The sequence below is a fragment of the Leucopleurus acutus genome (assembly GCF_964270905.1).
Source record: "Leucopleurus acutus genome assembly, chromosome: 17".
NCBI classification, from domain to species: Eukaryota; Metazoa; Chordata; class Mammalia; order Artiodactyla; family Delphinidae; genus Leucopleurus; species Leucopleurus acutus.
The window spans coordinates 24,692,610-24,709,600 of NC_139159.1; the positions used below are offsets into that span (position 1 = coordinate 24,692,610).

General features: G+C 39.2%; 1 pseudogene across 1 annotated transcript; it reads right to left on the bottom strand.

The window, feature by feature from the left end:
* Nucleotides 1-3,204: 3,204 nt before the first annotated feature.
* LOC309974361 (fatty acid-binding protein 12-like) lies at nucleotides 3,205-8,648 on the bottom strand (annotated as a pseudogene). The gene is made up of 4 exons: nucleotides 8,579-8,648; nucleotides 7,190-7,286; nucleotides 4,956-5,049; nucleotides 3,205-3,279 (listed from the first exon to the last, which is right to left on the bottom strand). The product of its transcript is annotated as a fatty acid-binding protein 12-like (transcript).
* Between the last annotated feature and the right edge of the window lie 8,343 nt (nucleotides 8,649-16,991).

Genomic DNA, 16,991 nt, shown 5'->3' on the forward strand with positions numbered 1-16,991 from the left:
TATCTTATTTTTACATAGAAAGACTCTAAAAGAAACTAATAATTTCATCTTGATTTCTGGGAGAGGCATTCTGGCATCATGGTTAAAGAACATAGACTTGGAGTCACAGACACGTAGCTTTGAACTTTGACCATGGTATTGATGAGCTGAGGAACTTCAGGCAAAATATTTAACCTCCCTGAGTTTTAGTTTATACTTTTGTTAAGACTTCACAGAAGAGAAAGAAGTTGAGGTTTGCACAGAAAGTGCTAAACACGGTGTCTGGCAATTAATAACTACTGAAAAAACAGTCTGCTATTATTATTCTTATTCTATTTTCCATCTCAGATTATTGTCAACTGAATTATTCAAATGGAACATAATTTTCCCAAACATATTTACCAGATAGAAAATATTCAACATTTGTTAATTCCACTGTTTAAATAAGACCTAAATATCCTCCTTTTCTGTAGTCAGTGGTTTTCTGATTTCTATTCTGGTAATATTTTGGCCAAATCTGAATCAAAGAGTATGATTTTTTTTAATCCATTTTTTAAAAAAACTTAAAATTTTTTTTTAAGTTTTGATTTTTTAAAAACCTTTCCCAGCTTAGGAAGTACAGGTCAGACTATACCTCTCTAGGAATAACTTCACATTCCCTAAATATCCTGAATAATGATCATTGACTTGAACTGAATTGGTGCAAACTGCTCTGAGGCCGCAGCACAGAAGGCTGCACTCTAGGACAGAAGTAAAGTAGGACGCAGGGTCCACCTGTTCTTCTCCCACAAAGACTGTCCTCATCCTTTCTGCTCCTGCCACCCTATTGTTAATATTCTTTCCCTCTGAGCAAGAAAGTTATTCACCAAGAAAGTGGTATTAGATCTTCCTTTTTCTAGGTGGAAACATTTGTTTTACAATCTGTTACAGACCTTCCTTGACTTATGATAGAGTTACATGCTGATAAACTCATCATAAGTCAAAACATCATGTCAAAAATGGACTGAATGCATCTACCTTACCAAACATCATAGCTTAGCCTAGCCTACTTTAAATGTGCTCAGAGCACTTACATTAGCTTATAGTTGGGCAAATTCATCTAACATAAAGCCCATTTTATAATAAAGTATGGAATATCTCGTGTAATTTATTGAATACTGTATTGAAAGTGAAAAACAGAATGGTTGTGTGGGTACAGAGGGTTGTAAATATATTGGTTGTTTCCTCTCCCGATCCCGTGGCTGACAGAGATGAGACTCGCTGCTCTGCCTAGCATCATGAGAGAGTATCAAAATGCATATGACTAGCCTGGGGAAAAGATCAAAATTCAAAATTTGAAGTACAGTTTCTACTGAATGTGTATCTGTTTCACACCACTGAAAGGTGAAAAATCATGAACCATCTGTATTTATATTGATAAATTCCCTGAGATTAGCGTGCTGATATGATACTTTCCAACAGATCCCTTTTCTTCCGAGTCAATCAAGGACAGTGAACACGACTTAGCTCTCCTTCCATAACCAGTTCTTACGCAATGCCTGGAGTGTGCAATAAATCCTGAATTACAACATCACCTTAGAGCAGTGGTAGTCTTGATGGATTTGGTTTTGGATGGATTGACCAACCATACCTGAGGGATATTCCATGTCCATTAGCCAGTGTGAGTGACCTTCTATTTTAATGATTTTCAGTCAGGTGAAGGGGTGAGAAGAAGGTGGGCTGTTAACCTCCCCTGAAAACTTTTGCTTGCTTCAGTTGTATTTGTGTGTGTGTGTGTGTGTGTGTGTGTGTGTGTGTGTATTTGGAGTACCCTAAAGTCTGTAGACTTCATCAGATTGTTGACAAATAAAATCATATTAACATCCATATCCAAATGCCTGGGAGTCATCAGGGTGTCCTGTGTTCTGCTTGTACCTGATACCTATCACTTCACCTCAAGGCTTCCTGCATGGGCTCCTACTGCCTGTGAGACTACCCCTTGCTAATGCAGACAAGGAACCCTCATACCAAAGACAGAAGCACTGTTTGTGAAGGTCCCATAGCCACTGACCCTTGAGGTGTCAGAGCGGTGCTGGATTCCTCTCCAATGGGGAGAAGGCTCTTTCCCATGTCTGTGCAGCAACTGTTACCTGGGCCCTGCCACAGAGCTGCCCACATTTACAACCTACTGGGTCCAAGGGAAACCACTCTCTCAGCCTCTGTCTGGACTCCTTCCTCTGTCCAGTCCAGGAAGCTCAGAGAATGTTTTTCTATGCCTTGCATTGTCTTCTGCATCGTTTCAGTACACCCACAATAAGCAAGCACTTTTCTCACTTCTCCGGAGTGTCACCACGTATAGATCAATGCAGGCAAAGAAGTCGTGACAGGCCATGAGTTCAAATGGTCAGAACCCACGTCCTCACCTGGACTTAGCTGTGGCATCCTGCCACACATTTTAAGGTGAAGGGAAGCTTGTGTATTCCTTAGTTTGATGTAGTGTTGTATTTGATTCGTAACTCTACACTGTGAACCTGTTTCTACCTAAATTCCCTTTATTATGACTGTGAGGTAATTAATTAGGAAACATGGATTCTTATTTCCAGTTCTTCCTGAAACCGCTGGGGTGATATTGACATGTATACTTTATCAATTTGGGCCTGTTTCTCCATCTACAAGATAAAGGATCAGTCCACATGGTTTCTAAAATGTCTCTCTGGTCTAAAATCTCTCTCTGGCCTCTTTTATTTGGTGCTAATAAAATAGAATATTTTCCTTCATGTTGGTTTTCAGTGATGGAGGTAGTGACTATTGTGTTCTCTGTAAAAATAGTTTGGTATTATATTAGATTATCAGTTATTTCTCTGGTTCCAAACCTGTTTATTACCCTTCCACATACAGCTGAGATATAACCCGTGAGTTACACTATGTCCCAACTAGTTTATTAAAAACTTAGTATTATTTTCCCAATATAGTTCAGATCACGTTGAATTTAAAAGATTAACACGTCCAATGAGAAAAAAAAATCAGCATGAAGTGTCTGCCCAAATATATTATAGCAGCCCTGAAATAAATAGGATGTATCATCCTGGTTTCTCATAGCTGCCAATGCCAAGGTACTATTAGACACAGACATATTCGACAGGGCAAACAAAATTGTTGATGTTTGTGCAAAGTTTCTCTCATATTAGCAGTCATAATATTTTTATTTAAACAACCTCGGCAGTTTGGATCACAGTTTGAGAGTACCTAAGAGTTTGAGACTGAGTTTGTTTGCACTCTCTCATATGTTCAAATGCAGACCACATTGTTCACAACACTTTCCTAGAAGGCAAACAAAGGATAAGACATTTCAGTACTCTTGGTGAAATTGGCATTTAGAAAAATACAAACTACTATCCATCCATACATTCCTTAAAAATCTGGAAAAGAGATCTTTATAGACAACCATAAATCGTAACTATTGGCTGAGTGATTTTGCCATATATACATATATGAGATTTGGCACTAATGAAACAGAATATTTTACTTGTGATAAAGTAACATTCTACTTAGAGTATATATATACATATATATATATGTATATATATACATGGCAAGTCATATATATGTTACACATGACATACGGTATATAAATGTGTGTGTGTATATATATATATTTGTATATTATATATATATATAAAAGCATATTTATAGGAATTTGAAATCTCCATTAAAACATTTTTAAATGCCTACACTGAGGCATTTTTGTGGAGTTTTACATACTCTATATTTTTCACATAATAATTTACATCAATACAGTATTTCATGGTTTTCAGAACATTGATATGTACATGATGGTATTTAATTCTCTCCAAAAGAAAAAAAAAGAAAACATTTTCTACATTTTGAAAGCTGAATCTTGGAAAGGATAAATGACTTTTCCAAGGTCACATAAGTACTGAAGGCAGATGTGGAAATCCATGTCTTCAGATTCTGAATCTAGTATTTTTTCTAATGAGCTATAAAACCTATCTGTTTAATGATTACTGTCATCAGTAAAATCAATTAGCCTTGGTCTTCCACTTCTTATTTTATAATGAAATGTGCTCTTCATTGTTGAACGAAAAATATTCCTATGTTAAGAAATGAGGATAGATTTTTTGTTTTAACTTCACACAATTCTTGCATATTCCCTTAGAAAGAACTATTTTATATTATGTCCAAAATTATTTTATTCATTTTGGTAGAGGTGGGGTTTGGGAAGAGAAGAATCATGGACATATTTCCCTCCACTTTGTACAAGTGAGAAAGATGACCTGGGAAGCCGTCCTGAGAGGGAGCAGGATAGACTCAAAAGAGTATAGACTTTGGAATTAAGCCAACCTGGATTTTAATCCCAGCACTACCACATTTTCCTAGCCAAATATCCTTAGGTAAGTCAGTGTCTGACTCTTAATTTTCTCACCTGTTAAATGGGCTAAATAATCTTATTTGACAGGACTATTATGAAAATTGGGTAAGTAATACATGAAAACATGGCAACATCATAGTCACATAAATATTAGTTTTTATTTGTGTCCATTGATCCAGATATCAAACAGACAACACTTAAGCTTTGCTTCCCTAGTTAAAATTTCCTTTTCATGCTTTTGGTTGGTGTTGATCTGGAAAACCCTAAGAAATTCATCCTGGTGTGGAGCAGAGGATCAGCAACAACTCTCAGTCCCTGTTGAAATCTTTCTTGCACAAATACATGCTTGTTTTCACTTCCACGCCAATCAAAGAATTAGGCAAGACAATTTTTAAAATTCTAGTTTTTTACTTTCTCAATCCTTGCACATTTTATAATCTTTATGATCATACATTTATCTGCCAATATGCCTCCTCTCCCATTCTTATAGAGCAAGAGGAAACGAAAAATTACATTCACTACCACTGTTTTAGAGCAAGCTATCTGAGTGATTTTATATATAGGTGTTGGAGTAGGTGAAAAAAATAATGAGAAACAGCTCACTCACCCTTACCATTTTCCCATCCACTAGCTCCCTCCTGATGGTGGTTTCTTTCCCATCCCAGTCCTGAACCTGAATCAAAGAGTGGTTGAGAGTCCGCCTGCCAATGCAGCGGACACGGGTTCGTGCCCCGGTCCGGGAAGATCCCACATGCGCGGAGCGGCTGGGCCCGTGAGCCGTGGCCACTGAGCCTGCGCGTCCGGAGCCTGTGCTCCGCAACGGGAGAGGCCACAACAGTGAGAGGTCCGCGTACCGCAAAAAAAAACCCCCAAAAAACAGGGAAGACCAAATTCAGCTCAGACTGTCATATTTGAACTCTAAAATTTTATCAGGTGCCAAATTCTTTTCAACTCTTGTGATGCTCTCAGGTAGCTTTAGAATGGTGTTTACAATTCCATTTATTTTAAGACTCTGTCAACAATAATTTTGTTGGCTGATTCTTCTGGGGATAGAAAAAGTTTTATGAGTGAAAACAAAATATCTTGAGTAAGTAAAGATTTTTTAAAATATTTTATTGTATAGGCCAAGTATTATCTTTCTGCATAAAGAATCACAGGTAAGTTTCAACCTTAAAAATGCACATGAAGCTAATTCAAACCCCTACTGTAAGATCACATTTCCTCTTCTTACCTCAACAATATATTCTGTAACAGCTTATGGAAAAACCCAAGTGAACTTTTTGGCCAACATAATAAAAATAATGATAATAATAATCACAACAACAACAGTACCTACCACTTACGTAGCACTATTTATTGTGTGAGGCACTTTTTAAGAGTATTAATATATTAACCCATGTAATCCTCACAACAGTTTAATGACATAAGTACTATAATAATCCCCTTCTGCAAATGAAAAGAATGAGTCAGCAAAAGTCTGTGACTTGCCCAAAGTCACATAGTTGATTGGTGGCAGAGGTGGGATTCACACTCAAGCAGTTCTGAGCCAGAGTCTGCATCTTGCTCCACAAAGTTTAGAGATATCTCTGGTTAAACTCTACTCTAGTGCAATACCATAGTACATAATCATTGGGAAGCATACATCTCAGAGTTTACACATCTACCAAGTTGGGCCTTCTACCAAAATTATTTACAGTCTGTCCCGTGACAGAGATAATGATGGTCACCAAATTTTCCTTCTGTTCTCCTATAATTTTCAGCCTTTTTATTCTAGTAGATTTTTAATTTACTATAGGCATCTTTATTAAACACTTCTGGTCAAAATTCTTCTTCCATTTGATATTATACAGGAATTTGAAGTCTCATATTATTTAAGAACTATCTGATAATGTGGTATTCAGTTCCTTTTGTTAGAACCTCACCCTCCATATTGTTTAACAATCCTCTATTGAGTGTATTCGTTCAAATGATAAATATTTATTGAGCAAACATTATGTAACAAACACTGGGTTCTGTAAAACAGAAGAGGCAAGAAATCCTTTCTTTGAAGATCTTACATTCTAGTTTGGGGGAACAGACAATAAACAAAAAATATATAAATAAATTGTGTATTCAATTTGGAGCCCATAAGATGAGTGAAACTGTGTGTGTCACTTCCAGGCTGAGGCAATAAAAAGCCCAGTGTGTCTTTCTCTATCTTGCTGACTGAGAACACAAACTTCAGATGGCCCAACTATAAGATTGTTGAACCTCCTTTGGCCTGGGCCCTGGAGAAATTAAGAGGGGCAGATACCTTATGCCCCCATTTCTTGCCCCCTTCTCCCCCCACACAGAAACTTCCCCAACTCCACCACAACACTGAATATGTACTATGAGTTAGAACTCCAAATGTGTAAGCCACCGAGAGCTTGTGGATAATTTGTTACTGTGATTGATATGACCTCACCTATACTGGCTAATACAAGTTTTATTCATTGTAATTCTATGTGTGGAAAACTGCTGCAAAATAGAAAGGTAGACGTTTTGTTTCTGAGAGAACAAGCTAAAGAAATAATTCTCAAAATGTGTTCTACTAAGCATCTGCATCAGAATTGTTAAAAATACAGTTTTCAGGTACTGGCCCCAGATATCAGAGCCTCTGGGATGAGACCTAGATGTAGGTATTTTTTACAAACATTCCAAGAGATTTATGTGTTTATTAAAATTTGAGATCCTCAGACCTAGGCTTAAGCCCAAAATTAATCTAACACAGATTTTAGATATGTTTGCTATAACTGCTTACTTACTTGGGATGATTTCAAAATTAACATTCTTATGAAATTTATCTGAAAGAGTGTTGACGGTCTCGCCTTAGTTTTATGGCCACCTGGTGTGGTTTCCTCAAACTCTTCTCCCAGTTTAAAGGATTCTTCCAGATCTTTATTTCTTCCCTTACATTCTTACATGTTCACATGTATAGGGTTTGTTTTTTCTATTATGTATTTTTACTGTGGTAAAATACATATAACATAAAATTGACCATTTTAACCATTTTAAAGTGTACAATTAAGTACATTCACAATGTTATACAACCATTGTCACTATTAAAAATTCTATACATACTAATACTAATATTTATTTACCTGTCCCCTTATTGATGGACATTTTGTTGTTTCCTTTTTTGTTGGTATTACAAATAATGCTGTAGTGAACATCATTGCACACACAACTTTGTGCAGTACATGTAGGAGTATATTCTATGGAAATAGTATTACATATACTTCAATACCTAAGTTAAATTTCTAAGAGAAGATACATTGGGGAGACACTGTAACATGGTTCATGGGATTCATATTGTGAAACATGATGGCAAGATATGACAGGTTGGAAAATTGTTCCCAAAGATACTCACGTCCTAGTCCCTGGAACCTGTGAATGTTACTTTATATGGAAAGGGGACTCTGCAAATATGGCTAATTTAAGGATGTTGAAATAGGGAGATTACCCTGGATTATCCAGGTGGACCCTAAATATAGTCACAAATTTCTGTATAAGGAGAAATTTTCCTTGTAAGAAGAGGAAGAGGGATATTAAACTACAGAAGAGGAGAAAATGTGACAATAGGAGCAAAGATTGAAGTGTTGTGGCCACATGCCAAGGAATGCCAGCAGTCATCAGAAACTGGAACACAAGATCTATTCTGAAAATCCTCAGAAAATTTAGAGCAAATGTTTGCAACATGATCATTTTTTTAAATAATTGTGACTTTTTGTTTAAAATCATTTATTGAAATCATTTGCCATTTAGTATATGGCACCTGCATGTTTAATCTATGTAAATCCATGGTCAATTACATGAGAGGAGGGGTTATGTCAATTTCAACCAGTTTTTTACAGAACTGTATCTAGGTGCTAAATTAATATTTATTGTTTCTGTGTGAAAAACTGAAGGGAGGGTTTCATACAGAGTAAGCTCTGTGCTATCAAAGCTCCCTTTTTTTTTTTTTTTTTGCGATACGCGGGCCTCTCACTGTTGTGGCCTCTGCCGTTGCGGAGCACAGGCTCCGGACGCGCAGCCTCAGCGGCTATGGCTCAAGGGCCCAGCCGCTCTGCGGCATGTGGGATCTTCCAGGAAAGGGGCACGAACCCGTGTCCCCTGCATCAGCAGGCGGACTCTCAACCACTGCGCCACCAGGGAAGCCCAAAAGCTCCCATTTGTACTTGCTATGATATGCAAGTAAATATGGCTCACCCAGTTCTTTCATATGGTCAAAATTTTCTCAAGGAATGGATTTCCATGTTCCCTGGAACTGATCAACCATTCTGCCTAAGCTGACTTTAAAGAAAAATAACATCATATGAATGAGTATGTTCCCTGAAATAGTGTAGGAACCTGTTTTTAATACAATTCTGGTAGATAGTGCAGAAAAGTCAGGGAAAAAAATAAGACACTCTAATCCCTGTCATCTTCCCATCAAACCATCCAAAGCTGGAAAGCTCTCTCAAATGTAACTCAGGATGAAAATGGAACATGGTACAGATTTTAGCAGAACTAGATATAACTTTTCCATCTGTAATTTAGGATCAAAACTGGATGTTACAAATTCTCTCTAGTTCCTTCCCTAAGAACTGCCGCACACACAGAGCAATGCGTAAGGGGTAAACCTAGGCAGCTGTATTTATGCCATAGGACCCCTGAGCTCCAGCTCTTACTCTGAGCAGGGATGATCTAGAAAAAAAGCCAATTTATCAGCTGTTTAGCAAGCTTATCATATTCTCAGTTTTGATACTTTGAACTAAAAACCAGAGAGACTTCAGAGATGACATTTGGCATTTGAACCAAAAAGCTAAGTTTAGTCAGGGCTAGAACAATCATTTTAAGTCATGTATATATTGAGCAAAAGAATGAAGCAGAGAAAAAAGAAGGAAATACAGCAACTATACTTCAATTAAAAATAAAATAAAAAGAAGAAAAGAGATTGTGTTATATACACAAACACACAAAGACTTGTTATTGATGATTTTCCATATGCCAGCTCAGTTTCGCATAAGCTTAGATAGTCATCATTGCTATGGGAACACCAAATATCTTCTTAGTAAATCCCCCTTAATCTAGGCTGAATTCTTCTCTTTTCAACCTTGACTTTAACACTTTGATGTCCATGGATATCTGTAAGGAATCAGAACAGAGGAAATGAAATATAATAGTAAATACACCAACTAGAGAAAAGGAGTCTCTAAAGGATAACTTACAAGACAAGCACAGCCTTACCCATACCATCAGTCCCAAGGACATCATTGTTAATTCCAGGCAGTGCTTGATGTCCATATTCTGACACAGAGTTATTAAGAAAAAGTGAAATTAATTAAAATCTTTTTAAGACAGGAAAGGAAATACAACGTTCTCTAACAATTCCCATTAAAATGTTAAATTTCCACTATCTAAATATCCGCAAAGACACTTATCCAGGCCAATGGTCTTATCGAAAATTATTCAACAAACATTCATGGAACAACTAGGATTATATACCTAATATGAGGCTAAGCAATTTTGCAGACAACGTTGATTTAATGTCCTAACTATAATTGGAAAGGATACTATAGTTTGTTTCTGTTTTTCTTCCTTTCCTGTGTTAGGCAGTTCAACGTTATGATTTTTTTTTTTTTACATTAATGTGTACAATTTGTAAAGTTATGCCCACTCAATTGAATAGGCATGAGGCTGACTCCAGGAAATGACTCATCTATGAAGGTACTAATGAGATTAAAATTAGGCACCAAAGATGTTAAAATTCCTTGGATTTTTCAAGAAAATGTCCACTGTGTTGCCTCATATGTTGGATGCACATTGATCCCCCAACATAAGGAAAATCACCTATAGAAAATCATCTCCTCGAAGAAGTCACTTTGGGAGCTCAGCGTTTGTGTCCATTGCTGGCAGGTTAGGCGTTCAAAGATGTCGATGGACCAGAGCCCGGGCACAGCCTCTAACTCTGCCCGCCGTGGTCCCTCCGTTCCTGTGATCACTGTGTCAGTTCAAAGACCGGCCAATGTACACTGGCCTAGTCATGCGTCTGATTGGTTGTTCCTGCCTTTTCTGTGACGAAGGCTTTCTGGTGTCCATTAATATGTGTATTAAAGATCTTTACATATTATCCCCTTTCCTGTAAGTACATCCATATTCCTTTATGCCAAACTTCTTTGTCTCCAATTTTTTAGTCCTTTTCCTTCAAACCCCTGACCAGCCTATCAGACTGTATTCCCTCTACCCACGAGGATGTGTATATTCTCATCTCAGGCCACTGCTCCCTCCACACAAAATGAGTAAAAGGATCACCACTCTGAGCTTTGTCCATCGGGACGATTTTTCTCACCACTGGTTTTCAAGTACCCTCCCAACCTGAGTATAAGCAAACCACTGCTCACTTTCAGCCTGCATCCATACGCTGAGCTGACCTAACCATAACAGATGTCCAGGCTTCTCCTACTGCTTCAGCGGGTCACACGAGACACCCCTCCTCCCTGCCCCCCTCACCCCCCCCGTTCTAGGAATGATCTGAGGGGGTGGGTGCTGGTACTCCTGTGGTGGGTGACACGATCTGGGCTACCTGCTCATGCAGTTGCCTCATGTCTTCTGGTCTTGCTTAGCCTCGAACCCAGTTGCACAATTTCTAACTCATGTAGGATTGCTGCTGGGTCTACCTGAGTTTATGACTCTGTGGGTCTGACAGAACCCAGATCATAATGGACAGTACCAGACCCATGGTTACTTAGTGTCCTATAATCAAGAATTTGGTCTCTACTCAGCCCCCTTAACACACCAGGAACTCTTTCTCAAAAAACATATAAATTTCCGTTGCAGATGGCATGGCCTTGTTCCCAAATGCCAGAGGTCTGTGTTGTGCTACTCCCACCCAGGCTTCACCTATGTGCCACACTGGATATTTTCCCATCACTAACCCCTCCAGCAACATAGGGTTTGCTAGATCATCTGGCCCAAGCAGAAGGGTTGCTTGCATTGCAGCCCTGACTTCCTGTTCCAGGCCTCACTCACAGCAGGGAGATTTACTTGTCACCCAGTCGGCATCATAGGCCATATGTCGGCATCATAGGCCAAAGCATCCTACCAGGAATTATTTTTCCTTCTTTCTGGTAGAAAGGTAAGATGCAGCAATTTGTCTTATGGAAGAGATGTCTTCACCTGCCCTTGACCCACCTGGATCACTAAACACTTTACAACAGTGGAGGTTCCCTCAGTCGTCACCAACTTTAACTCCCATACTTTGCAATCCCTGTGTCTTACCAACACCTCCAGTATGCTAGCTACTTCTTGCTCACCCTCCTAATCAACACAAGGTTGCACAGGATGTCCAGACAGCCCGTATATTATCTGATTATATTATGACAGAGAGCAGGAGGTAATGTAGCCCCAGACAAACCTGTAAATGTATATTGCTATCAGTTCTATGTAATTGCAAACAGTCTCTGATCTTTCCTGATTGGGACAGAAAAAAATACCAAATCCCTGTGTACATGCCATGTACCTGAGGCCATATTAATCTGCTCTTGCAAAGGTAACACATCTAGCACAGTAGCCACAATTGGGGCTATTATTTGAGCTTGCTATGGTCTACAGTCAGTCTCCAAGATTCATTTGGTTTGTACAGTGGTGAGACTGGTGAATTAAATGGAGCTGTGATATGGACCACTATCCCTTGCGTTCTTAAGATCCTTTAGAGTAGCATTAATTTCTACCATTCCTCTTCATCACCACCTCCAAATGCAGTATTTTTGGATTCACCATCTTATCCAGGACTGACAAGGGGATGGGGATAGAAGGGATTCAAGAGTACGGGTGCAGTTTCAAAAGATTCTACGTCACCTTCTCACTATGATAGCTCATTTGGTTTGAATGAGAAGAATTCAAGATGGAGGCTACTCCAACAGCCACCTACATCAATCCCAATTCTACATTCAGGGATTGGGGAGGTGACCACTGGCTGGGTCCACGGACCTACTGGAGCTACTGAGAACCAGACTCTGACCAGGATATTGTTTATTACTTGGCCCCGGTATGCCTCCTCTCTAATAGGATGTTTTGGAACTCTGTGAATCAATGTTAATTCAGATCCAATACCCTCAAAATATTTTTATATTCCTCCTTCTCCAGTGTGTATTTTCTCAGCTGAATTACCGTAGGTCTTTTTTGAGGAAAAGGGGGAAATTAACATACTATATTTTTCCCGTGGTATTTCAAGATACTTCTTCCTATGGACTTGGTCACCTCTTCAGCTGATGGTTTCTGGGTCTGAAAACTGCCTGAGATCTGGGCAAAGGATCATGAATTTCTATGGAGGTGACCACCCTCAGCCTGCTGCTCATCTATCCTTGCCTTCTTTTGATTGTATGGATTAAGCAGTACCCCCATTGGTTATTCATCTATTTTGCCTTTAGGGGCGCCATGTTCTATTAATCGTCTCCACAATGCCCTCCAAGTCAAGCCCCCTTAGCTGCAACGCCCTGGCTTTGGCAGTCAACTGCTGCCACCCAGCCCCTATTTTGCTTCAGAGTCTCATCATCCCCATTTCCCCATTGCTATCAATGAGCCAACTGATTGATTGACATAGATGTAATACAGATAAGATACAGATATAAATATTGGTTCTCTTTTTACAGAAAGGTATTGTACCTATATTGATCCATCACAGAAGTACAGAGCTTATCATATTCCTGCAGAGAAGGAGAGGGGAGAACCCCACCATACAAGAGTTTCCAGTGTTTTGGAATATTGAACTTGAGTTATTTCAGCTAAGCAATTTGTTTTTGTTTTAACATCTTTATTGGAGGATAATTACTTTACAATGGTGTGTTAGTTTCTGCTTTATAACAAAGTGAATCAGCTATACATATACATATATCCTCATATCTCCTCCCTCTTGCGTATCCCTCCCACCCTCCCTATCCCACCCCGCTAGGTGGTCACAAAGCACGGATCTGATCTCCGTGTGCTATGAGGCTGCTTCCCACTAGGTATTTATTTTACATTTGGTAGTGTATATAAGTCCATGCTACTCTCTCACTTCATCCCAGGTTACCCTTCTCCCTCTCTGTGTCCTCAAGTCCATTCTCAACGTCTGCGTCTTTATTCCTATCCTCCCCCTAGGTTCTTCATAAGCATTTTTTTTTTTAGATTCCATATATATGTGACTTGAATTGCATTGGAGCTGGACAAGGCATAGTGCACACTCTGCAGAGACTGGCAGCCTAGAAAAACTCAGGCTTCACTCATTTGCTATTCATTCAATAAACTTTTGAGTACCTGCTAAATGAAAGACCCCCATGCTAGGCACTGGATGTATAATGGTGAATGAAAGAGATGTGCAAAATGTTTCCAGAATTATGAAAGAGAATCTGAAATTATGCTAAATTCCCCAATGTTTCCACATGGAGATCTCTCTGTATGGTAAAAGTATGGAGAACCGTTTGCTATTTTAGAGCAGGGTTGGCAAGCTATGACCTATGTACTAAATCCAGCCACCACCTATAGGTGAAGATTTATTGGAACAGAGCCCCACTTATTTTTTTGTTTTGTTTTGTTTGTTTGTTTGTTTTGTGGTACGCAGGCCTCTCACTGTTGTGGCCTCTGCCGTCGCGGAGCACAGGCTCCGGATGCGCAGGCTCAGCGACCATGGCTCACTGGCCCAGCCGCTCCGCGGCATGTGGGGATCTTCCCGGACCGGGGCACGAACCCGTGTCCCCTGCATCGGCAGGCGGACCCTCAACCACTGCACCACCAGGGAAGCCCAGCCCCACTTATCTATGGCTGCTTTCAGGCTACAACAGCAGAGTGGAGTAGTTGTGACCGACACCACATGGTTCGCAAAGCCTCAAGTATTTACTGTCTGGCCCTTTATAGAAAAATGTTTGCTAACCCCCATTTTAGAGTCTCAAGTGGGACTATTTAAAACTCAGGATCATAACAACTATTGTGTTTGTAGGCTTTCTTTGCTTGGGATACAAGAGTGGTGGATAACATTTGGCCTACCACAGCTTTTTCATCAAGAAAACACATTTTCATAACTATTTCACAGATAATGCCAACAGAAAATTTAATATAAAAAGCCAAGCTCATTTTACAAAAGTCATGTGAGACAGATAGTTATCAGTAAATACAAATGAAATATTTTAAAAATTGCTTTGAATGCTACAAGGCAGAGGACACAAGAGTTTAAAATTCATTGATTAGGAAAGAAACAGGATAAAAAAGCTGTCCTGCCGTCTGCCTCTTCATGAGTCTAACCTCAAATGACTAAGGGTTGTGTGAAATTCAAAAGCTTTCTGCAGAAATAACCCTGAGTATCCCACCCTTTTAGTGACCTTAGTGATGTTGAGCCTTCTGATTTTTCATGCACCTCTAATGCACTTAGATTAAAACTATATTGTAAGAAAAATATCTTTAATCATTTTTTAAAGGAAAATGTATCGACAATAGGAAAAGTCTACTACAAACAGTTTAGGTGTTGTAGCAAACAGAAGGTAGTGATCTAAAGAGTTACATGGTTCTCTTCTTCCATTAGTTGGGGTTTGCAGGGTGTTTATGGAACGCAGGAAGGCAGCCCTCTTTGATCACCACCTCAGTGTGTGCTGCTCAAGGACAATGGAAAAAGACTGGTGACTTGACCATTTGGGAGACTCAGGGTGTTTCTGCATTGCCCCTACTGTTCAAAAGAGTAGGTGGAGGTAAACAGAAGACGGAACTGAATGGAATAAGGCACACGGACACACAAGCAAGCAGTAACATGGCACCCTTCTTCACACACTTGTTCAATATTTTCTAGTAGGGTTAGGAACTATAGTGAGTTGAATTATGACACCCCCCCAAAAAAAAGATGTGTCCAAGTCCTAACCCCCAGTACTTGTGAATGTGAACTTGTTTAAAAATAGGGTCTTTGCAGATGTAATTAAACTAAGGATTTCAAGATGAGATCATCCTGGATTTACGGTGTACCCTAAATCCAATGACACATGTCTTTATAAGAGAAGGAGAGACAGATCTGAGACCCAGAGACAGAGGAAAAGGCCATGTGAAGATCAAGTGAAGCAGAAATTGGAGGGTGGCCTTGAGCCAAGTACTACCAGCATCCACAGTAAGCTAGGAGAGAGGCATGGCATGGATTCTTCCTCAGAGACTCCAGAAGGCTGTCAACACCTTAATTTCATACTTCTGGACTTCAAAACCGTAAAAGAATAAATTTCTCTCATTTTAAGCTACCAGCTTGTGAGGATTTATTATTGTAGCCCTAAGAAACTAGTAAAGGGAGAAACTAATTTTTAAAGATCTTGGACAGTTTATGTTTAAAATAAGGAGTTTATTTAATTATCCAAAATGACATCTAAACATTGTTTTTATTTTACTGGATTTTGGTTTTGGTCAGTTAAATGTTATCATCATATTTACCAAGGATAGATGTAACTTTATATAGATAATAATAATATAGTAATCTTGATAATAGAATAAAAGGCTAAATATAAGTAGTAAATAATAGTACAATTATATAATAAAATTATATAAATTAATTTTTCTTCTTAAGTTCAAGTAAGAAAAACATTTTTCTTATTTCTCTAGTTTTTTAATCTTCCCCTGCCACCCCCTGCCAGTTTTCCCTTGAAATATTCAGGATCATATAATTTCTTTTGGGTGAACATTGAAGAATATAAGATATAGACAATAAAATAAATTCCTTGATACTAGAAAACAGTACCATGTTGTGCTTTATTCCGTTTCAGGATTTCAGCAGATTACTAACTTTAGGCTGGTCTTGGGGCTGAGTGCTGTCCACTTCTGAGCAGTCATGTGATTTGGACAAATCAAAATAATAGAGAGCCTTCCTGGGGGGATTAGTAAAGACAGCAAGGTCAGAGCCAGGCAGGCAGAAGGCTGATGATTCAGACCCTGCTGGGTTCCCAGGCTCTCCTGCCCATTTCTTCCCACAGTTGGAGCTGATTGAAACTCATCTGCTGCCTTAGCATTGTCCTGAGGCCACAGTTACACATTCACCAGTAAAGTAGCATGAACCTCAGTGGTTCCCAAGCTTCACTTGCATTTGTAAAAATGCCAACTCATGTGAGCCACCCTAGATTTTCTCAATCCAAATTGCCAGGGACCAGACCTGACAATATGAATTTAGAATTGCTCCCAGGTGAATCTGGTTAAGCGTATGGCTCAGAAATGAAGGACAAATGTGCCAGACCAGTGGTTCTCGAAGTCTCTGAAGTGTGGTCTCTGGATGAGCAGCGTCACCATCACCTGGGAACTTTTAGAAATGCAGATTCCTGGGCCTCACCCCAGGCTTGCTGAATCAGAAATGGGAAAGGGGCCTAATCATCTATTTTTTAACAAGACTTCCAGGTGATACTTGTGAGTACTCAAATTTGAGAACCATTGCCCACATTTAGACTCACTTCCAAAGAACAGAGTCTGGAAAGGGGAAATGTAATTTTAAAAACCTGGTGGGTATCACTTTAACCATGTAATCAAGTTTAGCAACCTCTTTGTTAAATCTTGCTAATGTCATGTGCCCCCTGATACGATGAAGCTCTTTACCTCTGTGGTCTTCTTCCTAGAGACCCATAACCCAAGTCTAATCATTAGGAAGTGTCAGACA